Source organism: Gossypium hirsutum, chromosome A12 (genome assembly GCF_007990345.1).
Source record: "Gossypium hirsutum isolate 1008001.06 chromosome A12, Gossypium_hirsutum_v2.1, whole genome shotgun sequence".
In the NCBI taxonomy this organism is placed as follows: domain Eukaryota; kingdom Viridiplantae; phylum Streptophyta; class Magnoliopsida; order Malvales; family Malvaceae; genus Gossypium; species Gossypium hirsutum.
In genome coordinates, this window is record NC_053435.1 from 108,776,003 (window position 1) to 108,803,127 (window position 27,125).

The following is a 27,125-nucleotide window of genomic DNA, read 5'->3' on the forward strand; positions in this document are numbered from 1 at the left end:
TGGCATGTACCTAGGATGTCTTATGTGTGTGTCATTTTGAAATTGTAAATGTAAGGATGAAATGATATTGTATGGATTTAGTGAATAATAGTGGTAAATGAATAAATATGACCTTCAGTAGTGTAACTTTTGAAATTCACCATAAATTGTGGAAATTGAATTAAGGGCTGAATAAAATATGAGATTAAAGCCTGATGAGTCTAGTTTCATATAGAGGAAACAGTGCATGCAATTGGATTTTATGTTATGAGATATTTAAATTGTTGTGAGACAGAGTTTGAATGACTTCGAGATCCTCTGTTATAATTTTAGAAAATCATTAGAAATTATAAAAAAATAATTATGAGTTTTAATTTATATAGTTAAAATCCTTATCGAGTCTATTTTCAAGAGGGATAGATAGGAACATCATCCGAGTCCCAAATTATGAGATAAATAATTTTTAGTGAAGAGAGGTCAGAACTGTTGGACAGCGAAACAGGGGAAACTTTTAGAAATAAACTGTACTAATTGGCTAAATCAAAAATTCTGAAAATTTTATTGTAGAAAGGTATATGAGTCTAGTTTTAAGGAAAATTAATGGAACATAATTTGGAGTTTCTTAGCTCCAGATATAAATATTTTAGTGACTGTTGCTCAAGAAGACAGTTTTGACATGAACATAAGAAAATAATAGAATTATGTGTAATTATTCTGTAAACTCCGGTAATGCTCCATAACCCTCTTCCGGGACGGTTTAGGGTTAGGGGGTGTTACATCATATTGTTTCATCTGAAGGAATTCGAGTAGATCCAAGTAAAGTGTCAGCAGTGGTAAATTGGAAAACTCCAAAGAACGTAACAGAAGTGCGAAGTTTCCTGGGATTAGCGGGATAGTACCGCCGATTTGTTAAAAATTTTTCAATGATTGCCTTGCCGATGACTCGACTACTTCAGAAGAATGTTGAATTTGTATGGTCTGAAGAGTGCCAACAAAGTTTTGACCAGTTGAAGAAGATGTTGACAGAAGCTCCAGTGTTAACTCAGCCAGAATCAGGTATACCATATGTTGTGTATAGTGATGCATCTTTAAATGGTTTAGGTTGTGTTTTAATGCAATCAGGGAAAGTAGTGGCATATGCTTCTCGACAATTAAAACCGCACGAGAAAAATTACCCTACCCATGATTTGGAGTTGGCCGCAATTGTGTTTGCTTTAAAAATCTGGAGACATTATTTATATGGGGAAAATGTTATGTGTATACCGATCACAAAAGTCTGAAATATTTGATGACACAGAAAGAGCTGAACTTGAGACAGAGACGGTGGCTCGAACTATTGAAAGATTATGATCTTGTTATTGATTATCACCCGGGGAAAGCTAATGTAGTCGCTGATGCACTTAGTCGAAAATCATCATTGTTTGCACTTCGAGCAATGAATGTTCATTTGCTTATTAATGAAGATGGCTCAGTATTAGCAGAATTGAAAGCTTCCTTCAACAGATCCGTGAATTACAGAGTGATTATCCGAAAATAGTGCTGAAACGACAAACGGTTCAGGATAATTTGAGTTCAGAATATAGCGTTGATGATGGTGGTATGTTGCGTTATCGTAATAGAATTTGTGTTCCGAATAATCCAGAATTGAAAAATGATATTCTTGCTGAAGCTCATATAGTAAGTATTCTATTCATCCGGGTAGTACAAAAATGTATTGCGATTTAAAAAGAATGTACTGGTGGCCTGGTATGAAGCGAGAGATTTGTGAATTTGTTGCAAAATGTTTAATCTGTCAGCAGGTGAAAGCAGAGCATCAAGTACCAACGGGTTTATTACAACCTATTATGATTCCTGAATGAAAGTGGGAACACATTACGATGGATTTTGTATCAGGATTGCCTGTGACTTCGAAAAGGAAAGATTCAATCTGGGTTATCGTTGATAGATTGACAAAGTCGGCACATTTTATTCCAGTCAGATCAAATTTTTCATTGGAGAAGTTAGCGGAATTGTATATTTCTGAAATTGCGAGATTACATGGAGTTCCAATATCTATTATTTTGGATCGAGATCCGAGATTTACTTCGAGATTTTGGAATAAATTACAGGAGGCTTTGGGCACTAAATTAAATTTCAGTACAGCTTTTCATCCTCAGACAGACGGGCAGTCAGAGCGAGTGATTCAGATTTTAGAAGATATGTTAAGGTGTTGTGTGCTTGAGTTTGGCGGCAGCTGGGAAAGGTATTTACCTTTAGTCGAATTTGCTTATAATAATAGTTATCAAACTAGTATTAAAATGGCACCATTTGAAGCTCTGTATGGAAGAAAGTGTAGAACTCCATTATATTGGTCTGAATTAAGTGAACGGAAACTAATGGGAGTGGACTTGATTCGAGAAACTGAAGAAAAAGTTCGTATTATTCGAGATTGTTTAAAAGCTGCCTCCGATCGGCAAAAATCATATGCATATTTAAAGAGAAGAGATATAGAGTTTAATGTGGGTGATCGTGTATTCTTGAAAGTGTCACCGTGGAAGAAAGTTTTGCGGTTCGGTAGAAAGGGAAAACTCAGCCCACGATTTATCGGGCCGTATGAAATCATTGAAAGAATCGGTCCGGTAGCTTATAGATTGGCTTTGCCCCCGGAGCTTGAAAAGATTCATAACGTGTTTCATGTGTCTATGTTATGATGGTACAGATCAGATCCATCACATGTAATCCCTCATACAGAAATAGAGCTCCAACCCGACATGACTTATTCAGAAGAACCGGTGAAAATTCTAGCTTGGGAAATTAAAGAGTTAAGGAACAAACGGGTACCGTTAGTAAAAGTGTTGTGGCATCGACATGGTGTGGAGGAGGCAACCTGGGAAACAGAGGAATCAATGAGATCACAATATCCGAACCTATTTAAAGCTAAAGCTACCACTTATCACTTGTCACTTTTAGCCGAAGCTACCACTATTCACTGATCAGGTAGCTGGAGCTACCACTTTTCACTAATCAGGTAGCCGAAGCTACTACTTTTCACTAATCAGGTAGCCGAAGCTACCACTTTTCACTGATCAGGTAGCCGAAACTACCACTTTTCACATTGTACACATAAGGCATACATTTCCTTTTCAAGTGTACACACAAAGTGTACGTTTCCTTTTTAAGTTGTACACACACAGTGTACATTTCCTTTTCCAGTTGTACCTTTTAGGTACATGTATCCTTTTCAAGTGTCACCCTTTCAGGTGAAATTCTTTTTCATAATGATATCATATGATTACTCCTTTCGGAATAACCTTTACTGCAACACATGCAAGACCTCATTTATAAGGGTAATCACCTGTCCAATTGGAATTCAATATTCGAACGGATTCTTGTACCCTTTTTATCAATCACATATATCATATGTTAACATTTTCATGCTACTTATTCATGTCATTTACATATCATAATTCTCACAAGTCAATAATCAAATCAATACATTTTCATACTTAATTAAGTTATATGAGCTTACCTGGCTAAATTACAGAAATATCAAGATTCAGGGACATTTTGGTAATTTTTCATTTTACCAGATTTTTCACTTGATCTTGATCTAAATTAATAATTTCATTCAATTTATTAATTTAAACGCTAAAACAATTCATTTTCTTCAATTTGGACTTTTTTGATATTTTTACAAAATTACCCCTAAAGTTTTACTCTTATTCAATTTAGTCCATGAACCTAAAACATGCAAATTAGCCATTTTTAAAGTAAACCCATACTAACTGAATATTCATATATTTTCCTCCTCTTCCTCTCCATTCCAAATCCTTAATTTATACATGTAATAGCCTAAATTTTCAGTGGTGTCGGAATAGTGATTCGAGATCACTAAATCCGACAAATGAGTAGAAAATATTAATAATTTAGTGAATATAAGTTAAGTGTGAAGTTAGGAAAATTTTTGAAATAGCGAATAGTGTACTAGAAATAAAAAATTTTAAAAATTAGAATCGGAAATGAGATATCGAGAGTTTGAAAATTTAAAAACGAGCCATAAATATTTTTAAAAATATTTATGGAGTGTTAATAAGTTAGTAGTAAAGTTTCGTTAAGAAATTTTAAAGTTTCGATAGTTAATTGAATAAAAAGGATTAAATTGTAACAAATGTAAAATTATGGGAAACAATTAAATAGCTTAAATGATAAAAGAAAGAGGGTTTAAAAGGAAAATAGACCTAAGTTCTATTCGGGCTGGATGGCAAGGTGCATGAAATCAGCAGGAAAATTGATGAATTAAGGGCAAAATTGGAATATTGCAAAATTTACTTAATAAACTAGGACTAAAGTGGAATTCTCTAGAATTCTCATTATTTTTCTGCATTCTCATCAGCAAAAACACCATATAAGGGTTTTCTTAAGCTGGTTTTTCATATTTTTACTGCAAGTAAGTTCAATTCTTGATTATTTCTTGAAATTTTTGTGTTTTTATGACTTTTACAACTAGGTCCACTTGTTGAATTCATTAGTTTTTGATTCTATGAAAGAAATTGGAAGTTGTTATGAATATGTGTTGGAATTATATGATGATTTAGCATGGAATTAGAGTTTAAATTGTTTATATGCTGATTTTATTGAAAGAATTGAATAGAAAGTGAATGTTTGGGACCTAATGTTGAAAGAGTTTGAAGTTAGGGCTTTATGTAGAAATTATGAATTTAAATAATTGTGAAATAACTTATAATGTCTAGGTAAAGCATTAATTGGAAAAAATTAGCTTCATTGAGGGATTAATTGAGCAAGGACTGAATTGTATGAACTGTGAAATTTGGGGCAAAAATCGAAATCAACATTTGCACTAAAACAGTTTTGGACAGCAGCAGTAGTCTAACTTTGAAAAATCACCATAAATTTTATAAATTGAATTAGAAGATAAAAAAATATGAAATTAAATCTTATTGAGTCTATTTTCTCATAGAAGAAACGGTGTAAGCAACAGAATTGTAGATCATGAGATATAATAGATTTTGTGAGACAATGTCAGAATGATTTCGGGTTCCCCTGTTCTGACTTTGGAAAATCATAAAAAATTGGATAAAAATAATTATGGGCTTAAATTTATATTTTTAAAATCCTTAATGAGTATATTTTCAATAGAAACAAACATGGACATCATCCAAATTCTGTACGAAGAGATAATTAATTTTTAGTGAAGAAGGGTCGGAATTGTCAGACAGCAGAACAGGGGTGACTTTAAAGAATAAACTGTACTTATTGGCTAAACCAAAAATTCTAAAAATTTTATGATAAGAAGATATATGAGTCTAGTTTTAGGAAAAATTAGCGGATCTTAATTTGGAGTTCTGTAGCTAAAGATAAAAATAATTTAGTGACTATGGCACTGATGGGCAGCATTGGAATATACATAAGTAAATAATGAAATTATAGATAATATTACTTATAAGCGGGTTGAAGATGAAGTCAATACTGATAAGTGAATGATTTTACAATGATAGATCGAGAACCAGAAGCAAGTCGAGGAAAAGAAAAAGTAGCTGATTAGTCCCTGAACTTTCACAAATTTTGCAAATCGACCCAAGTAAGTTCATATGGTTGAAGTTTAATGATTATATGTTAATTTTATGAATTATATAATGTAATATGTATGATGAAATATATTTATTGATAAATAGAGAATAAAATAACAACACGAAAATCGAATAAATGATTAAATTGAGCGGAATGTCGGATTTGAGTACTTCTGATCAGTGACAAGTAATAAGTGGTAGCCTCAGCTACACTTATTTGATCGGTGATAAGTGACAACCGACAAGCGACAAGTGATAAGTGGTAGCTTTAGCTACACTTATCTGATCAGTGACAAGTGATAAGTGATAAGTGGTAGTTTTAGCTACACTTATCTGATCAGTGACAAGTGATAAATGTGATCAGTGTAAGACCGTGGTAGGACTATGACTTCAAAAGGTGATAAGTGATCATACGCAAGACCATAGTTATACTATGGCAAAGTGAAAGCGAAGTACTCAATTTTCCATAACCATTCCCTAATTTGGTTAAAGAATGATATGTGACAAATGGACCCAAAAGAATTAAAGGAAATGGATAACTAGTAGTAAGTTTATACAAGGGAACTCACCAATGGCTGTGATTGACAGGTGAACTTAATAATTGTGTATATTGTATAAGTGTACAAATATTTGGTAAGATTTATGTTTTATGCCTATGAACTTACTAAGCTTCTATAAGCTTACATGAGTGTAATCAATGTCTCTTGTAGATTGACGTGGAAGTATACGGAGGATCGGATCAACACAGAGGATCACACTATCCAGATTATCTCCGGTAGCTTTTGTAAATTTCTTTTTGATTTATATGGCATGTATAAGGTTTGATGATTATATAAATACTAAGACTTGTTTAAGAAATATACATTAAAGTAAAGAATGATGAATATGTTAAATAGTATAATTTGGTATCAAATTGATTGAAATGAATTGGTTGGTTGGATTGGTCTCGGTTTTAAAATTTGCAGGGAATGTTAGATACTTATAAAGGGGTTATATTGAGAAAAAAAAACTTTGGGATTTTGCGAAAAATTCCCTATGGTTTCGATTTAATTCTAGTTTGATCTCGAAGTTTGTTTTGGGCTTTGGAGGCTCATCTAAAGGACGCAATGACATGTTTTAGTAAGTGAATAGTATTTAACTCGTATTAATGGAAAATTAATTCGGTAAACTCCGGTAATGCCTCTTACCCTATTCCGGCGACGAATACGGGTAAGGGGTGTTACAATACATAATTCCACTATTTACTTATATGTTCACATCAAGCTGTCTACTTGAGTCATAGTCACTAAATCATTTATATCATGAGGTACAGAACTTGAAATTAAGATCTACTAATTTTCCCTAAAACTAGACTTACATATCTTATTACCATAAAATTTTCAGAATTTTTGATTTAGCCAAAAAATACAGTTTATTCTTTAAATTCACCTATGTTCTGCTGTCTAACAGTTCCGATCCTTCTTTACTAAAAATTAATTATCTCCTCATACAAGATTAGAATGATGTTCCCATTTGTTTATCTTGAAAATAGACTCATTCAGGATTCTAAAAATATCAATTTAAGCCCCTAATTATTTTTCTAAAATTTTTTATGATTTTCCAAAGTCAGAACAAGGGAACCTGAAATCAATCTGACCTTGTCTAACTAAATTTTTTATATCTCAAAATTTACTATTTCATTGCTTACACAATTTATCCTATAAAAAACTAGACTTATTAAGATTTAATTTCATATTTTATCCAACTTCTAATTCATTTTCCACAATTTTTGGTGATTTTTCAAAATTAGACCACTGCTGCTGTCCAAAACTGTTTTAGTGCAATATATTAATTACCATGTTTATAACACCCTTATTTTCTTTCTCTACACTATTTCTCATCACTTTCTCTTGTTTTCTCTTCACTAACATATTAAGAACATAGGACCATATGTAAGGAAACATCAATCCCATGCTTTTTCAATAATATCAAACTTAAAAATATATTGATATCATGATCTTACCTTGTTCTAATCTTCATATTTATTTTCTCTCTCCTCCAGCTTCTATTTCTTGAATCCAATTTGATATTCTAACTCCCCATAGTCTCCTTAACATTTTTCTCTCTTGGTAGCTATGAAATTTCTTTTGATTTCTAGGTGAAAATAGTAAATTTTTGGTGGAAGGACTAAATTGTAAAGAAAAGAAAATTTTCTTTCTTTTGTTCTCCTCTAATGTTTGCATGCATCGAAAGATGATGAGAATTCTTCATCTTTCCTTCCTTATATACTAAATAAATAATAATAAAATAATAATAAATATCTACTAAAATATTAAAAAAAATAATATTTATCTAATTAATTAATTTAAAATATCATCAACATAATCATTACGTTCTAGAATTCTCTCTCTTACTAATTGACCATTTTGCCCTTCATGATCTTTTAGAATTCCATCCTTGAGTCATCACTTAATTTGGTAAAATTACCATTTAGTCCCTCATAAATTTTCACCTATTCAATTTGGTCCTAATTCATCCATTTTCCTTAGTTTCTAGATCATTCCACCCTTAAAATATTTTCACTATTGGTCCTTCAACTTTTTTCATATTTACATTTCAACCCCTCAAATTTTGAGTATTTACTTTTGTGCAACAAGACTTTTCTCGTCTTTACAATTTAGTCCTTTCTTGAATTAATATATCATAATATACTTCCTAAGGTTGACACAACTCAAAATTTTTCTTTTTGTCAATTTATTTTCTTATTTTACTATGTCAAGGATAATATCTTATTATAAAAATTGTCGGGGTATTACACAGATAGTGTAAATGGATAATTTTTTTTTGAGAGGCATTAAAATGAGAGTGTTTTGTAGTATATCATAAGATGAGGGCTATTTTACCAAACTGACCCAAAAATTTTAATATTTATAAAAATGACCCAGGTTCAAAAACAATCACCAAAATGACCTGAAATGAACAGTAGAATGGGGTTTTGGCCTTTAATAGCAGGCACCACCTCGTATTTTGACTCCATGATTACCTGATGATTATGTCAGGCTTTAAAAAATTGATTTTTTTGGTTTTGGCCTTCCAATTGCCAGCACCAATATATATATATATTTTTAAATCGTATCATACTGATATACAAAAATAAGAGTATTTAAAAGAAAAAAAAATTGGTGCTGGCCTTGTAATGGTCGGTACCAATACGAGTATTTTAAAAAATATATATTTTTGGTGTTGGCCTTGTAATGGCCGGCACCAGTACAAGTATTTAAAAAAAATTTGGCTTTCTAATGGTCGGCACTAGTACGAGTATTTAAAAAAAAATTGGTGCTGGCCTTATAATGGCTGGCATTAGTACGAGTATTTAAAAAAATGGTTTTAGCCTTCTAATGGCCGACACCAGTACGAAAAAAATTTCAAAATCTTTTGGTGCTGGTCTTATAATAGCTGGCACTAGTACGAGTATTTTTTTTTTAAAAAAATTGGTTTTGGCCTTCTAATGGCCGACACCAGTACGAAAAAAAATTCAAATTTTCTTGGTGGAGGCCTTCTAATGGTTGGCACCAAAACTTATATATAGTGGGTGGTTTGGGGTCTGATAGTGTAAATGGATAAAAAAAAATTTTTGAGAGAGGCATCAAAATGAGAGTGTTTTGTAGTATATCATCAAATGAGGGCTATTTTACCAAATTGACCAAAAAAATTTTTATATTTGCAAAAATGACCTAGGTTCAAAAATAATTATAAAAATGACCTGAAATGAACAGTAGAATGGGGTTTTGGCCTTCTAATGGCCGGTACCACCTCGTATTTTGACCCCCTGATTGCCTGATGATTGTGTCAGGCTTTAAAAAATTGATTTTTTTTTTGTTTTGGCCTTCCAATAGCCAGCACCAGGGTATTTTTTTAAAATCGTATCATACTAGTATACAAAAATACAAGTATTTTAAAAAAAGAATTTGGTGCTGGCCTTGTAATGACCGGCACCAAACTACCACTATTAAATTTTTATTTTTTTTGTTTTGGCCTTCTAATGGTCGGCGCTAGTACGAGAATTTAAAAAAAAATTTGGTGCCGGCCTTTATTTAAAAATAAAAAGTTTTCTTTTTAGTTTTGGCCTTCTAATGGCCAGCACCAGTACGAGTATTTAAAAAAATAATTTTTGGAGTTGGCCCTTTAATGGCCGGCACCAGTACGAATATTTTAATTTTTTTTGTGCTGGCCTTGTAATGGCCGGCACCAGTACGAGTATTTATTTTTTATTTTTTGGTTTTAACCTTCTAATGACCGGCACCAGTACGAGTATTTAAAAAAAAATAGTGCTGGCATTGTAATGGCCGACACTGTAACGCCCCAAAAATTGGGCCTAGAAGAGTTGGGCTTTGAGTCTGGGATTCGGATAGAAGAAAACCTGAATATTGAGAAGTTTTAAATATTACTAGTGTTTAAAAAAAAATATATTGATAAAATATTTATGTTATTACTAATATTTTAATTTTTATGAAAATTATTATCATTATAATTATTAGATACAAATATATTTATAAAATTATTGATGTTAATTTAATGTTTAAATTAACATATTATTAAAAAATTTTACTGTATCTATTTTTATTGAGTTATGGAAATTATAATTATTATTATTATTAGGAAATATATATATATATTATCGTATTTGAAATTTTCATTATTATGGTTATTATTATTATTTTAGTTTTTAAATAAAATATGAAGGGCTTATAGTGTGGGAAAAAGTCCGGGGCTTAGCCCATAACTTTAGCAAAATTTTAAATTTTGCCTCTTAAGGGAATCTGGGAAGTAGGCCTTATTAATAATTTGGGCTGAGTTTTCGCATAAAGGAGCACCTAGCCTAGTGGCTAAGCATGCTAGGTAGTGGGAAGGAGAGTTTTATTTTTTCTTTATATCAGGGAACGACGCAGGAAAGTGTTATATAAACTTGGGGTTAAAATGTAACACAAAAGGCAAGCTTGGCCCAGTGGCAGAGGCGTTGGGAGTGTGGTATAGTGCCTAGGTTCGAGGGTTGGCAAACGCAAAGGCTTGTTTTTATTTTAATAAGCCAGATCGCACTAAAGTAAGGTTTAAGCATATTTGCGACCGAGCTATGGCACAAGAAGCGCCTGTAGCTCAGTGGCTGTAGCGTGCTGGGCATATAGAGAGGGCGCAGGCGAATTCTGTTTAATTTTTAAAGTGGGTCAGAACTGAAGCGGATAAAGGTTAAAACTAAATGTGAAAGGATTATGTCATGAAAGAAGCTTTGGTGCAGTGGCAAGCAACGTGAGTGTGTGGTTAGAAGGTCGCGGGTTCAAGTCGCGTGGAGGGCGCTCTTTTATTTTTAAGCGGACCAAAGCTTCAGGGGATAAGGTTTATAATTAAATGTAACCATATACTTGTAAAAGAGAGCGTGGTGCAGTGGCCAGCAGCTTGGGCATAAGGCTCAAGGCGGACGGAGGTCTGGGGTTCGAGCTGCAGTTCGCGCGCGCAAGGTTTGAAATTTTGCTGCTCACGTGGGGAAGAGTCAGAGTTTGACTGGAACTCTCCTAGCGTTGGATTGAGTCGGTTGAGCGGTGGACTGCTGCTCAGCAGTGGATGAGCTTGAATTAAATTCAGACTTAGAATTTAGCCTTGAATTAAGGAGATAATGAAGGAATTAAAATTGGAAAAGGACCTTTTTTTTTTCTAATCTAATCTCATTTCTTTTTCTCTTATTCTTTTCTATTTTTCCAAAAGTTGAACAATTCTCTCCTTTTCTATTTTCTTTCCTTGAAGCCAAATTCTTTCTACTACAACTTTTTCTTCTCAAATATTGGTTGCCGATTACTCTTTTGGTTGAAACCATACTCCTTTCTTTTTATCTTTTCCCTTATTTTCCTTTCTTCATTATTTCTCAAAAGCCGAATCTTGCTATAGCCGAATTTCTATCCTTTTCCTTTTTCTTTCAAAAGCCGAAAACCTTCATATCTGGGGTGTAGGAAGCTGAATCATTGGCTACTTGAACCTGTCTCTTCGGACTACGGTAGATCGGGATTAGAATCATAGATAAGAACACTCTCTTGGATAGAGCAACGATTGGTAAGTATTCGAATCACTTTCGTTAGTTATTCATGGTTTAAGATAAAAGTCGAAACCCTTTAAGGGTGGCTAACGTTTGGACTAAGGGTGTTGGTGCCTTTTTCTTTTTCATTGTATAAGCATTAGCGTGGACAATGGGGCGTACAGCAAAAAAAAGGGCTTGAAGACTGTTTCGGTTGGATCTTTGGATTTAACCCATATTTCGGCAAAAAGGTAAATAACTCTGGGATCTAAGGCTGTGTTGGAGTATGGTAAGAGGTTAAATAAGTAGTTTGTTTTCGATATTTAGATTGACGTGGTAGTAATACAATTGTAGGCAGTTCGTGTGTGGATCTCGCCAACATATCGTTCTAAATCAGGTGTGTAAACGACACCCACTCATAGACTAGATTCGCAAAAGTCGAAAAGCCGGCATTTATGAACTTGCGAGCGTGCGAGCGCTTGTGAGGTGGTTTGGTTGTTAATTTTGATAATTGCAAGTAGTATGATTGCAGAGTGCGTAATTCCGTGCACTTCGATATATTTGGGCTTAATGGGCTGAAAACGGGTTAATGGGCCAACAGGCCCGATTTGGTAAAAACGCTCAGTAAGTGCTTCTGTTAATGTGTTAATGGTTAGAATATGTATGTAAACTCTAGAATAGTAAATTTTATTAAACTACCCTTAAGTATGGAAATTACCGTTTTACCCCTAGGTGCAAAATGACCGTTATACCCCTAGGGTTAATTTTGATTGAAATGCATGATATTCTGATTATGTTTGTTGTATGCCATGACATGTATATCTGTTGCATGGGGTTGGGTTTTGTTATGGAGGAAGAACCCGTTCTGGTGGCTGTGCCACATATTCTGATATAAGCAGCTTTGCTGCGGATTATAGTTAGTGCCGCAATCGGTGCTAACACTGTAAGTGTAGGGATGGCGTGGGTGATTTATTCCCCACAGGAAGTGTAGGGATGGACGGAGGCAAGTGCAGGGTTGGATGGGGTTATCATGCATTAATCATATGAGACTGTTCTGTTATAGGCCAATTGTATTGAAATGGGCCCAACTGTGTTGATATGGGCAAGGCCCAATATATCTCGACTTGTATAGGGCTATGGCCCAGATTGATACTGATATGGGCTAGGCCCAGTATACTCTATTACTGTAAGGGGCTATGGCCCAGATTGATACTGATATGGGCTAGGCCCAGTATACTCTGTTACTGTAAGGGGCTATGGCCCAGATTAATATTGATATGGGCTAAGGCCCAGTTAACACTAAATTCTGAATAGGGTTTAGGCCCAGTAAAGCTTGAACTGATTTGGGCTCTGGTTGGGATACTTTACACACTGAGTTTTCCAAACTCACCCCCTTTTTCCCATCTTTGCAGGTGAGCCTTAGATCGATGGACTTGGAGCTGGGCGGGATTCAGAGTGGCCACGAAGATTAAGTTTATGTTTTCTTTAAAATAAGTTTCGCATTTATTATTTTGATAATTTTTATTCTGGTTTAAGTTGTAATAAGGCCGCTCTTTTTTATTATTTTTAATATTTTGGGTTATTAAATTGGTTAGCTCTAAAGCGCTTTTTGTAAAATTACTTATTTTCAAAATATCACGATTTCCGAGCAAAGCTTCCGCAACGTAAATGTTTTCAAAGGAAATAAATATTTTAAATAGACTTAAACTTAATTTGTTGTTCGTGGACAAGTAATAGGCTTAAAGTGTGGCAATGGATGTGTGCATGTCTAGGATTGGATCATGGAAGAGCTAGGTACTTAAGCAGTCTAATTGACTCACCTCCTCTTTTCTTGAATCCTACCTGGTGCGTAGTATCCATTCACTTTAAGCCGTGACAAAGAAGGTTTGATACTTAACTGTTTTTTTAAAATAACATGATTCTGCCACTACAAAGGTTTACAAGTTTTCAAAGTTTCCCATAAGATTTTACAAGGTTGTTAACAATGTTTTGATTATTACAATGAATCACGTTTTGGAAAAAAATAAGGCTAAGGTTTTATTCAAGTTTAAACGATGAAAGTTTCTAAACAACAAGAAGGGTTTCAATGAAAACATGGTTTTCGAAAAACACTTCAATGTGACACGCCGGATTCGGTCGTAACGTCTGGGCCGGGTTTGGAGTGTTACAGACACCATTATGAGTATTTTTTTTGGCCTTCTAATGGCCGGCACTAGGACGAGTATTTAAAAAAAAAATTTGGTGCAGGCCTTGTAATAGCCGGCACTAGTACGAAAAAAAATTCAAAATTTTTTGGTGCTGACATTGTAATGGCCGGCACCAATACGAGTATTTAAAAAAAGAAAATTTAATTTTGGACTTCTAATGGCCAACACCAGTACGAAAAAAGTCAAAATTTTTTTGTGCTGGCCTTCTAATGGACGGCATCATTACAAAAAATAAATTCAATTTTTTTTTTGTGCTGGCCTTCTAATGGCCAGCACCAAAACTTATATATATATATAGTTGGTGGTTTGGGTTCTGATAGTGTAAATGGATAAGAAATTTTTTTTTTGAGAGAGGCATCAAAATGAGAGTGTTTTGTAGTATATCATCAAATGACGTCTATTTTACCAAACTGACCCAAAAATTTTAATATTTACAAAAATAACCCAAGTTCAAAAACAACACAAAAATAACCCAAGTTCAAAAACAATCACAAAAATGACCTAAAATGAACAGTAAAATGGGGTTTTGGCCTTCTAATGGCTGGCACCACCTCGTATTTTGACCCCATGATTGCCTGATAATTGTATCAGGCTTTAAAAAATTGATTTTTTTTTGTTCTGACCTTCCAATAGTCGGCAACAGGGTATTTTTTTTTAAATCGTATCATACTAGTATGCAAAAATATGAGTATTTAAAAAAAAAATTTGGTGATGGCCTTGTAATGGCCTAACCGGGGGTGTCACAGGTGGTACGGTTAGGGGAGTGGTGGTTGAGCCTGACTTCTTTTTTGTATCGTCTCTCTATACCACTGGTTCATAACCCCATAAATCATATTTTTAAATTCTCGTTCTCACATCAAGGAAATTGGAACATCACTACTTGTTCATTGTTCAGAAGTCTGCGCTCTACTGTTAGCTTCTTCCTGTTCAGTACGTTCAGGTCTATCTGACATCTTTATAATCGGAGAGTATCTATAAAAGTAACAAAGATTAGATCGGATCATACACATCATACTATCACAGATTTATATGGCATGTATTTCTAAACACTTTACACATCACACATGTTCCGAGAACCGACTAAACCGGGCTCTGATACCACTAAATGTAACACCCTTTACCCGTATTCGTCGCCGAAATAGGGTACGGGGCATTACCAGAGTTTGCCAAATTAATTTTCTATTATTACGAGTTAAATACTATTCATTTACCAAAACATGTCATGACGTCTTTTAGATGGGCCTCCAAAGCCCAAAACATACTTCAGGACTAAACCGAAATTAAATCGAAACCAAAGGAAATTTTCGTAAAATCCCAAAGTTTTTTTTATAAGTTCAATATAACCCTTTTATAAATATCCAACCTTCCTTGCAATTTTAAAACCGAGACCAATCCAAACCAAACAATCCATTTCAACCAATTTGATACCAAATCATACTTCTATTATAATTATTCATCACTCTTTACTTTAATACATATCCATTAAACAAGTCTTAGCATTTATATAATCATCAAACCATATACATGCCATATAAATTAAAAAGGAAATTTACAAAAGCTACCGGAGATAATTTGGATAGTGTGATACTCAGTGTTGATCCGATTCTTCGTATATTTTCATGTCAATCTACAAGAGGCATTGAATACACTCAAATAAGCTTATAGAAGCTTAGTAAGTTCATAAGCATAAAACATAAATCTTACCAAACATTCATACACTTATACAATATGTAACACCCTTAACCCCGTCCCGTTATCGGAACAGGACTACAGAGTATTACCAGTCATTACAGTACATTTGCACTTAAAACAAGAATAAACGAAATTCTATACATCTAAACATAGATTTAATGGGCCTACAGTACTTATTATACACAATTAAAATAAATCGGGGCTCGATCGAGAGCTTAGTAAATTTTTCGTGAAATTTAAAAATTTATTCTTTTAAACAGTACCACACGCCCGTGTCCTAAACCCGTGTGCGACACTGATTTTTAAACACGGCCATGACACACGTCCGTGTGGCCTGTGTAACGCCCCTTACCCGAGACCGTCGCCGGAGTCGAGCACAAGGCACTACTAAACTTATTTGAGCACTTAATCAAATTCAGATAATTTATATCATACTTTTCAGACAAGCTGTCCAACTGCGTCATAGTTGCTAAAAAAATCATATCTTGAGTTATAAAACTCGAAATTAAAATCCGTAAATTTTACTTGAATTTAGACTCATATATATACTTAAAAACATTTTTATATAATTTTTGGTTGGTCCAATTAGTACAGTTTATTAGTTAAATTCTCCCCTATTTCAGGGTTTGGCTACTTTGACCCCTGTGCACTACGAACCAAATTTCTCCCTGTACAGAATTCAAATAACCATGCCGTTTGTTTCTCTTAGAAATAGACCCAATGAGGAATCCATACATATATAGTATGACTCATAATTATTTTTTTGAAATTTTTAATGGTTTTTACAAATTAGAACAAGGGAACTCGAAGTCATTCAGACTCTGTCTCACAACAATTTAAATATCTCATAACATAAAATCCAATTGCATGCACCGTTTCCTCTATATGAAACTAGACTCATTAGGCTTTAATCTCATTTTTTTCTCAGGCCTTAACTCAATTTCCACAATTTATGGTGAATTTTCAAAGTCAAACTACTGCTACTTACCAAAAACTATTTTAGTACAAATATTGTTAACTAGTTTATAACATCTTTTCTTCAATTCATTCAAACTCTATACATGCCATATAAATCTTTAAACATAAAACAAAAACTACCGGAATTGATCTGAATAGTGTCCCTTGTTGTGTTGATCCGATCTACCAACTTCTCTTTAATTCAATCTACAAAAGAAATTATCAAACACACACAAGTAAGCTTATTGAAGCTTAGTAAGCTCATAGGCATAAAAACACAAATCTTATCAAATATTGTACACAATCATATATCTATTAGTTTAACTATTTCATCCTCCAAATCACAATTTCATTAATAACTCATTTGAATAATTTCCATATGGCTACTCACAATTTAACTCCCTTAGGCCCATTTCTCATTTACTTCATTGTCAAATTAGGGAACAATAAGGGAATTGAGTGCTCCATTATCACATTGCCATAGTAAACTATGGACTTTCACATTGTTACACATCACACACCGAAGCCATAGCCTTGCCATGGTCTTACACGATTCACATATCATACCGAAGCCATATCCCAGACATGGTCTTATACAGAATCACATTATCACATTATACCGATGCCATAGCCCAGCTATGGTCTTATACGGAGTCACATTATCACATTGCAATGATGCCATAGCCCAGCTATCGTCTTAAACGGGCGCACTTATCACATATTTTTCATCAATTCATTAGGGTCACAAAATAGAAGCACTCAAATCCATTGTTCCTACTAATTTGTACTTTTAGTTACACATTATTTATTAGTTAATGCAAATTAATAGTATTCATCAACAATAAAATACTTTAACAATCATAAGATTTTCATAACAAAACATTGAACTTTGCCATATGAACTTACCTGGGCTAATTTGCAAAAGTCGTAGAAATTCAGGGACTATTCTAGATTTTTTCCTTTCCACGATTCAGTTCGTTTTCTTGATCTATAATTATAAAATCATTCCTTCATTAGCATCCATTTCAATTCTATTCTATTTCACAATTTATGCCCTTAAATTTTTGAAATTACACAATTACCCTAAACTTTTCAATTTTTACAATTTAGTCCCTGCTCAATTTATTCAACAATTGAACTTTTCCTTCTCAAATAACACTTTATTTAAACATTATAAACTATCTCGCAGCTTTTGACATTCAAAGTTTCATCACAAAACCCTAATTTCACAACTTTCACAATTAGGTCCTAAATATTTATTTCTAAAAAAAATCTCTTCATAAAATCATCATATAATAAAATTAAAACCTCAATTCCATGATAAATCATCATAAAATTTCAGCACTTGTTCATGGCAACTTTCAAAATTATCCATATAATCAAAAACTAATGAATTAAACTCTTGAGCCCTCATCATATAATATGAAGAGATCTCTAGATTCTTCAATTTTGTTCTTATTTTATATGTTAAAGTTGTAAAATTTCCAATTTTGCCCTTATTTCTCTTATTTTTATGCTGATTTTCTTGCCTTTGCCGTCCAGCCTATTCACTTTTAGGCTTAATTTCCCTTTAAATCTTCCTTCTTTTAACACTTAGCTATTTAATCCTTTTAGCAAAATTTATTTTTATTACAATTTAGTTCTTTTTATTTAATTGACTACGTAATGATTAAAATTTCTCAACCAAACTTTAATACTAGCTAAATGAAACTTCATAAATATTTATAAAAATATTTATAGCTTGATTTTCAAATTCGAGGTCTCGATACCTCGTTTTTGACCCATTTGACCTAATAAATTCTTTTAATTCACTAATTTCACCATTTCACAAATTCTTCTAAATTCTTACTTGACTCATAAATATTAAATTACTATCTTGTTCAATCTTATTTGTCGGATTTAGTGATCTCAAATCACCATTTCCGACACCACTGAAAATTAGGCCGTTACAGCTTGCCCGTGTACTAAACTGACTTTAAGACACGGTCGTGGCAACCAAGACACACGCCCGTGTGACAAACTATGTGAACTCAAAATGAACCTTGTATTTTAAAAATTTACCAATCCCGAAAATTTCAATCTACAACCAATACAAATACCAATGTTAAACCAATCCAAACGCATTTTATATATTATCTAATACTTAACTTTAAACACTTATTATGTATCATTATCAATTACCAATTTACTTACTTCGTTATTACAATCACAATCTAAAATAAGACACTTAAGATATCCTAGGTACATGTCATTATCATCAATTAACATACTTTACCTTATTGAGTTCAGGATCGGCCTGGGATGCTGATTCAACGATCTGACTTTACCTTAACCTGCGCACGGAAACAAACTGTACGCTGAGTATGAACTAAGTGGTATTTCTATAAACCAATACTTAAAATATAATATATTCATAAAATCATATAATGATCATAATTATTTAATCATTCAATTCATAAATAAACTCTTCATAATTCACTTAATCTTTATCATTTATTAACTCGATTAGCTTTTCAAATGAAATCATAAATCATCTAAACATTAATACTTTCCATTCGTATGTTTTACTCATACTTCAGTCCTCGATTCAGTATCAATAAACATTTATAGTATCAATTAATTTATCGATTTTATGTAATAACATTCCTTCACTCTGTAACAATCAGTTATGCAGTAACAGTCATTTATTCAAGAACAGTCAATTATTCCGTAGCAGTCAACCTTTAATACTTTTAATTACCCCTATTAACATGACTCGGATCTAGACGGATACACGGATCCAACCCACACACACCGAGGATGGTATACAGTGTTTCATCGGCCAAAGCCGAAATACACCGTAACGATAACAGTAACAGTAACAGTAGCAGTAGCAGTACACAAAGTACCTCATCGGAACAAATCCGAAACAGTAACAGTAACAGTCAAGTACAGAGTACCTCTTCGGAACGAATCCGGAACAGTCACAGTAGTCGACACATATAGTGTCTCATCGACACACAGTCGAAATATCCCTGAACACTTCCAATCCTGTGGCATGCCAATTATATTCGACTAGTCCGATACTGTTAATAGGGATTTTAGTAAACTTTCAAATTTTCAGTTTCATTTCAATACACTTTTCCATATCAATTCACATGCAATTCAATTTCAATACAATATACATATTTCAATTTTAATACAACATACCTTTTAATTCATTTTCCAATAATCACACATTCAAGTATTTCATACTTTAATTACTGGTCACATATCAATCATGATACAACAATTAATAATCAAATTCAATAAATTATAAAACATTATAATTCTTACCTTAGCATTTCCATTCTCAAGCCCAAGCTTCAAAATCCCTATTTCCCCTTTTTCCTTTCTTTCCTTTCTTTTTCTCCTTCTTTCTCCCCTGTTTCGTTTCTTCTTTATTTCTTTCTATTCCTTTTTCTTTTTCTTTTACTTTGTTTTATATATATATATATAATAACAATAATAATAACTTAATAATATACTTATATAATAAGTAAATATACATGTATTTTTCAAATGTACATATACTAATATTACACTTGTTACTATACATACCATACATTTGTCAACTTTTTATTTATTTTTCACATAAAAATATTAGTGTATGTATTTTTATTAATACACTTGTACCCAATCATTAGCACACATTTGTCTTACTTTTATTTATTTATCATATAATATTAATTTAATAATAAATACATTAATATTTACTTAAATAATAAGTAAATGCATACATGTATTACAAATGTGTGTATTATATTTATTACACTTGTATTTATTTTTTCCATACACTTGGCGCTCTTTTTGGCTTATTTACTTATTTAGTCCTTTCAATTTTCTTTATTCTATAATTAAACTTTCACAATTCATTCAATTTAATCCTTTTATCCAATTATCCTTAATTTAAGCTAATTCACTTAATTAAACTCTAATTAACCACTCGATTAACTTCATAAATATTTTTAATAAATATTTACGAATCCATTTTTCAGAAACGGAGACCCGAAAATACACTTTTTCTGTAACGGTAAAATTCGGGTCGTTACACAGTATACACAATTATTAAGTTCACCTGTCAACCACAATTTCACATGATGAATTCATTTCATTGAGCTCAATTTCAAATATCAAATATCCAATCGTATTCCAGCATTTAGCTTCAACTATCACTTACCAACACTTTTCAAATTAGAGAATGTCTTACGGATTTGAGTACGTTGTTCACTCGTTGTCACATTTCACTTTGCCATATTTGGCACATTTTATCACTTTTTCATGTTTGGCACACTTTATTACACTTTGCCATGTTTGGCACACTTTATCACTTTGCCATAGTTCAACTATGGATTTGCACTTTCACACTTTTCACTTGAACACTTTGTCACATTGCCATAGCTTAGCTATGGTCTTTGTAACAGCCTAATTTTCAGTGGTGTCGGAACAGTGATTCGAGATCACTAAATCTGAAAAATGAGTAGGAAATATTATTAATTTAGTGAGTATAAGTTAAATATGAAGTTAGGAAAAATTTTGAAATAGTAAAATGTACTAAAAATATATATTAAAATAATTAAAATTGAAAACGAGGTATCGAGACCTCGGGAATTTTAAATAGAGCCATAAATATTTTTATAGATATTTATGGAGTGTTAATAAGTTAGTATTAAAGTTTCGTCAAGAAATTTTAAAGTACTGATAGCTAATTGAACAAAAAGGACTAAATTGTATCAAATGCAAAATTGTGGGAAATGATTAAATAGCTTAAATGATAAAAGAAAGAGGGTTTAAAAGGCAAATAGACCCAAGTTCTATTTGGGCTGGACGGCAAGAGCATGAAATCACCAAGAAAATAAGGGGAATTAAGGGTAAAATTGGAAAATTGCAAAATTTACTTAATAAAGCTAGGACTAAAGTGGAATTATCCAGATTTCTCTTTATTTTTCTGCATTCTCATCAGCAAAAACACCAAGGAAGAGTTCCCTTAAGCTGGTTTTTCATTTTTTTTACTGCAAGTAAGTTCAGTTCTTTATTATTTATTGAAATTTTTGTGTTTTTGTGACTTTTACAACTAGGTCCATTTGTTGAATTCATTAGTTCTTGATTCTATGAAAGAAATTGAAAGTTTCTATGAATATGTGCTGGAAGTATATGATGATTTGACATAGAATTAGAGCTTTGAATTGTTTATATGCTGATTTTATTGAAAGGATTGAATAGAAAGTGAATGTTTGGGACCTAAATTGTAAAAGAGTTCGAAGTTAGAGTTTTATGTGGAAATTCTGAATTTCAATAGTTATGAAATAACTTATAATGTCTAGGAAAAGTATTAATTGAGAAAATTAGTTTAATTGAGGGGTTAATTAAGTAAGGGCTGAATTGTATGAACTGTGAAATTTGGGGCAAAATGAAAATCAACATTTTGCACTAAAATAGTTTTGGACAGCAGCAATAGTCTAACTTTGAAAAATCTCCAAAAATTGTAAAAATCTAATTAGAGGATGAATAAAATATGAAATTAAATCTTATTGAGTCTAGTTTCTTATAGAAGAAACGGTGTAAGCAATGGAATTGTAAATCATGAGATATAATAAGTTTTGTGAGACAATGTCAGAATGATTTCGGGTTCCCCTGTTTTGACTTTGGAAAATCATAAAAAATTGGATAAAAATAATTAAGGGATTAAATTTATATGTTTAAAATCTTTAAAGAGTATATTTTCAATAGAAATAAACGGGAACATCATCCGAATCTCGTACGATGAGATAATTAATTCTTAGTGAAGAAGGGTCGGAACTGTCAGACAGCAGAACAGGGGCAACTTTAAAGAATAAACTGTACTTATTGGCTAAACCAAAAATTCTGAAAATTTTATGGTAATAAGATAAGTAAGTATAGTTTCAGAGAAAATTAGCGGATCTTAATTTCGAGTTCTGTAGCTTAAGATATAAATAATTTAGTGACTATGACGCAAATGGACAGTTTTGAATATACATAAGTAAATAGTGAAATTATTGATAATGTTACTTGTTGCATGTTATATAAATTAAGGATGTGGAATGGAGAGGAGGAGGAGGAAAATATGTATGAATATTCAGCTAGCATGGCTAATTTGTATGTTTTAGGCTCATGGACTAAATTGAATAAAAGTAAAATTTTATGGGCAATTTTGTAAAAAAAATGTTAGAAATGACCAATTTGCATGAAATGGATTATTTTATTATTTAAATTACAAAATTGAATGAAATTATTAATTTAGCTCAAGATCAGGGAAAAACATGTTTTAAGGATTAAATTGAAAAGTGTTGAAATTATGGAAAATTCTGACATTTTATAGAATTCATAGGTTGTTATCAATTTGTGTGAGAATAACGGCTGGAAATAAGGATTAAATTGCAATAATTTTATTTTATTTTAACCTAAGGATGAAATCGTCATTAATTAAAAGTTTAAGGGTAAAATGATAATTTTGTTTAGAGCATTAGTTGAATGTATTATAGCATGAAATAAATGAAAACGACGATCAAATTTCTTTATAAAGATCCGGATGACTTGAATACGAGAATTGAACGTCGAAAAGAAAATATATCAGATTAATGAAATATCTGATAAATGAATCGTTAACTCCGGTAATGCTCTGTGACTCTATTCCGGTGACGGATTCGGGTTAGGGGCGTTACATTTATTGGTATCAGAGCTAAGGTTTAGTCGGTTCTCGGACCGAACGTAGCATATGTGAAGTCTAGAAATACATGCCATTATATAACTTGTGATAAGATAATTTAATATCTTCCAGCTCTAATGAGATTTATTTTACTTAAAGATAGAGATACTTTCCCAACCGAGCTAATTACGATAATGTTGAAAGCGATACTCAAATATATGAGCAAAAGTAGATTGTGATGAGTCGGAACTCATAAATGTATGAATAAATGTTATATTTAAATTTATGTGTATAGTAAGTAAAATTTTAAGGTAAGTATCAATATTGAATTAAATTTGTATGGATATATGTGATTGATGTGGAAATAGAATTTTGGATATATGTTATATTTGAAAAATTTATTGATTGGGAATATGATGAAATTGATATGAATATGTGATTAATTGAAATGTGTATTGATTGGAAACTGAAAAGTGAATTGAATACCCTATTAACTGTACTGGACTGAGTCGGATATAGTTGGCATGCCATAGGATTTTGAGAAGGGATTTGGAGATGAGATTTGGATATGCTGATGTTTATATCCTTCGGATTTATCGGAAGAGGCACTTTGTGCTATTCTGGTGTGTTTTGGACGGATTATATAATTCTGGTGTGTTTGGGAGGATTATATGATACTGGTGTGTTTTGGAGGATTATACTGGTGTGTTTTGGTTGGACATTTTGGTGTGTTTGGATGGAATCCGTGTATCCGCCAAAGTCCGAGTCTTGTTAATAGGGGTAAATATGAATATTAAGTGAAATTGAAATGAGAATTGAATTCCCTATTAACTTGTCGGACTAGTCGGATATAATTGGCATGCCATAGGAACTGGAAGTGTACGGGATTTGTCGGCTTTACTGATCAGGCACTTTATGTGTCGTATTTCAGGCACCTTGTGTGTCGCAGCAGGCACCTCGTGTGTCGTTTAGGCACTTATGTGTCGTATTTTGATCAGGTACTATGTACCGTTTTAGGCGCAATGTGTCTTACTAGTGTGTTTGGTTGGATCCGTGTATCCGTCTGAGTCCGAGTTATGTTAATAGGGTTGAGTAAATGAAATGAGAAAATCGAATGAATTTGAGCGATTAAACTATTGAAAGTGTGAAAAAGTGGAATTATGAAAAGAAATGTGAATTGTGAATTGAAATAGAGATATGAGATTGAAAGCTTGAACCAAAGGTTCAGGAATTGATTAAAGATAATATAGATGATATATGATGCCATTTGATGAAAGAATATTGCCGAGATATGAAATTAAAGCATAATTAACACATATGACTTATATTGTTACATGTTTGATGTCTATTATTTATTATAGTATTTATAATTTGAATTATGGTAATACCACTGAGTACAAACATACTCAACGTACGATTGTATTACTATAATTCAAATTATTTATTATTAAATGTTAATTTTAAATTATGTATATGGTAAGAGAAGTATAAGTTAGTGATATTGAGATATTTGAAATGTGTTTATGATTAGAAGGAACTTAGAAATGTAAGAATAGAAGTTCATGATATGTATGTGACAATGTACGAAATGAGATAATCAAAAGTTGATAAATGATGAAACATGAATGAAATGAAAGTTTATATTGTGATAAACTTATCTATGTTTGTGTGGCATTCATATGATATTATGTTTCTGACTTGTTTGGTTAAGTAAATGCTATGAGTAAATTTACTCAAAATTCATGGAATGTATGTTTAAGTACACTAGTTTGAAATGGATAATTGAAAAGTTCGTGTAACATAATCATGTATGTTAATTTGCTTGAAGTGAATCATGTAATTGTGATGATATGATGTTGATGATAAACGCTAAGTTATATGTGTGTATTTATGAGAACTCAGCTAGAGGCTTTACGACCTCACCCTCTTACCAATGTAGTATTTTATAATGAAAGTTTACAAAAAAAATGTTGAATAAGTTCACAAATGTGAAACTAATGAGTACAGTAATGGAATAATTAATAATGCAGACGGAGTTAAAAATAGTTTGACAAGTGAATACAGTTTTGAAAAAAAAAAGATATTAGATTATTCTAAAGATCATTCAGATTACGTAATGTCACGGTTAAAGAAAAAGTTAACCTCGGCTAGTCGACTTATTCAAATACGATGTCTGAAGTATATGTTTGCTGAAATTTTTCCCGAATTGGTTTTCGTTAGTGAATGGAATGATGCAGGGTTCATGATGACAGAATTAGTAAAAAAAAATGATAATTGAGTAGTAAAGATGTCTGTGTGTGATAGTTACAGTTGAAACGAATATGATCATCTTTTTTGGGTATTCTATATTTTTTTTTATCCTCAGAGATATGTGTGTGGTTGTTCAGTCTCTGGTGGAGTTCTGATGTTTTGAGAATGCTAGTTAATTATGATGTTAGACGAAAGCCCTATTGGTCTGGTCGGTTTATGATCGTCATTTCTTCATCTTCTTGGAATTCTATTTTAATATGTTGGAAATGAAGTTACTGGTAAAAATTTATGTGAGACTATTCTTATGTTTCTACTGATTATGATTTTGTTTTATACATGCGGGAAATATATTATCTCTGTTATGATGGAAGTCCAGAGTCGGTAAGCAGTGTTTTTCTTCTGGCTTTCTTTGAGAAATTATCAAGATCTTTATTATCTTCTTGTGAGTTAGATGTACTAGTGATTGTACGAGCGTTACATAATATCTTTGAGTTCATGTTCAAATGTCTCTTTGTTAGCAAGTAAGCCGAACATTAAGAACATTTAGGATTATTGCACTCAATGATAATACTAGTGTGTTATGAGATAGAATGACTATAGATTTCGAATTGGGATTGTCATTAACATCGGAAAGAAAAATGTTATTTAGTTTATGGTTGTTCATTTGACAAAGAAAGATCTGTATGATCATTTCAGTAGGTACAGAGTTTTCATTTGACAGATCAGCTGAGTATATGTATCCCTGAGAGGGTAATTTAGAATTTTGACATGTGTTCCAACATTGTGTTCTAGAGTTCAAAGGTGAATGGAAAAAGATATTCGAGGTTAAATCAAATTGTGATTCTGAGAAGTTAGTAAAGGTGTTTTATGAGTGTTGAAAGCAACTTCTTCTGGTAAGATTTTCTGGGACGAAAATCCCTAAAGGGGGGGAGAGTTTAACAACCTAATTTTCAGTGGTGTCGGAACAGTGATTCGAGATCACTAAATCCAACAAATGAGTAGGAAATATTATTAATTTAGTGAGTATAAGTTAAATATGAAGTTAGGAAAAATTTTGAAATAGTAAAATGTACTAAAAATATATATATTAAAATAATTAAAATTGAAAACGAGGTATCGAGACCTCGGGAATTTTAAATAGAGCCATAAATATTTTTATAAATATTTATGGAGTGTTTATAAGTTAGTATTAAAGTTTTGTCAAGAAATTTTAAAGTACTGATAGCTAATTGAACAAAAAGGACTAAATTGTATCAAATGCAAAATTGTGGGAAATGATTAAATAGCTTAAATGATAAAAGAAAGAGGGTTTAAAAGGCAAATACACCTAAGGTCTATTTGGGCTGGACGGCAAGAGTATGAAATCACCAAGAAAATAAGGGGAATTAAGGGTAAAATTAGAAAATTGCAAAATTTACTTAATAAAGCTAGGACTAAAGTGGAATTATCCAGATTTCTTTTTATTTTTCTGCATTCTAATAAGCAAAAACACCAAGGAAGAGTTCTCTTAAGCTGGTTTTTCATATTTTTACTGCAAGTAAGTTCAATTCTTGATTATTTCTTGAAATTTTTGTGTTTTTGTGACTTTTACAACTAAGTCCATTTGTTGAATTCATTAGTTCTTGATTCTATGAAAGAAATTGAAAGTTTCTATGAATATGTGCTGGAAGTATATGATGATTTGACATAGAATTAGTGCTTTGAATTGTTTATATGCTGATTTTATTGAAAGGATTGAATAGAAAGTG

General features: G+C 32.2%; 1 long non-coding RNA gene across 1 annotated transcript; it reads left to right on the forward strand.

Annotated features, from left to right (window-relative positions):
- Nucleotides 1-11,009: 11,009 nt before the first annotated feature.
- On the forward strand, nucleotides 11,010-11,980 carry LOC107931018 (uncharacterized). The gene is made up of 3 exons (XR_001693100.2): nucleotides 11,010-11,624; nucleotides 11,745-11,837; nucleotides 11,941-11,980. It is a non-coding gene; the product is annotated as an uncharacterized lncRNA (long non-coding RNA).
- The last annotated feature ends 15,145 nt before the right edge of the window (nucleotides 11,981-27,125 follow it).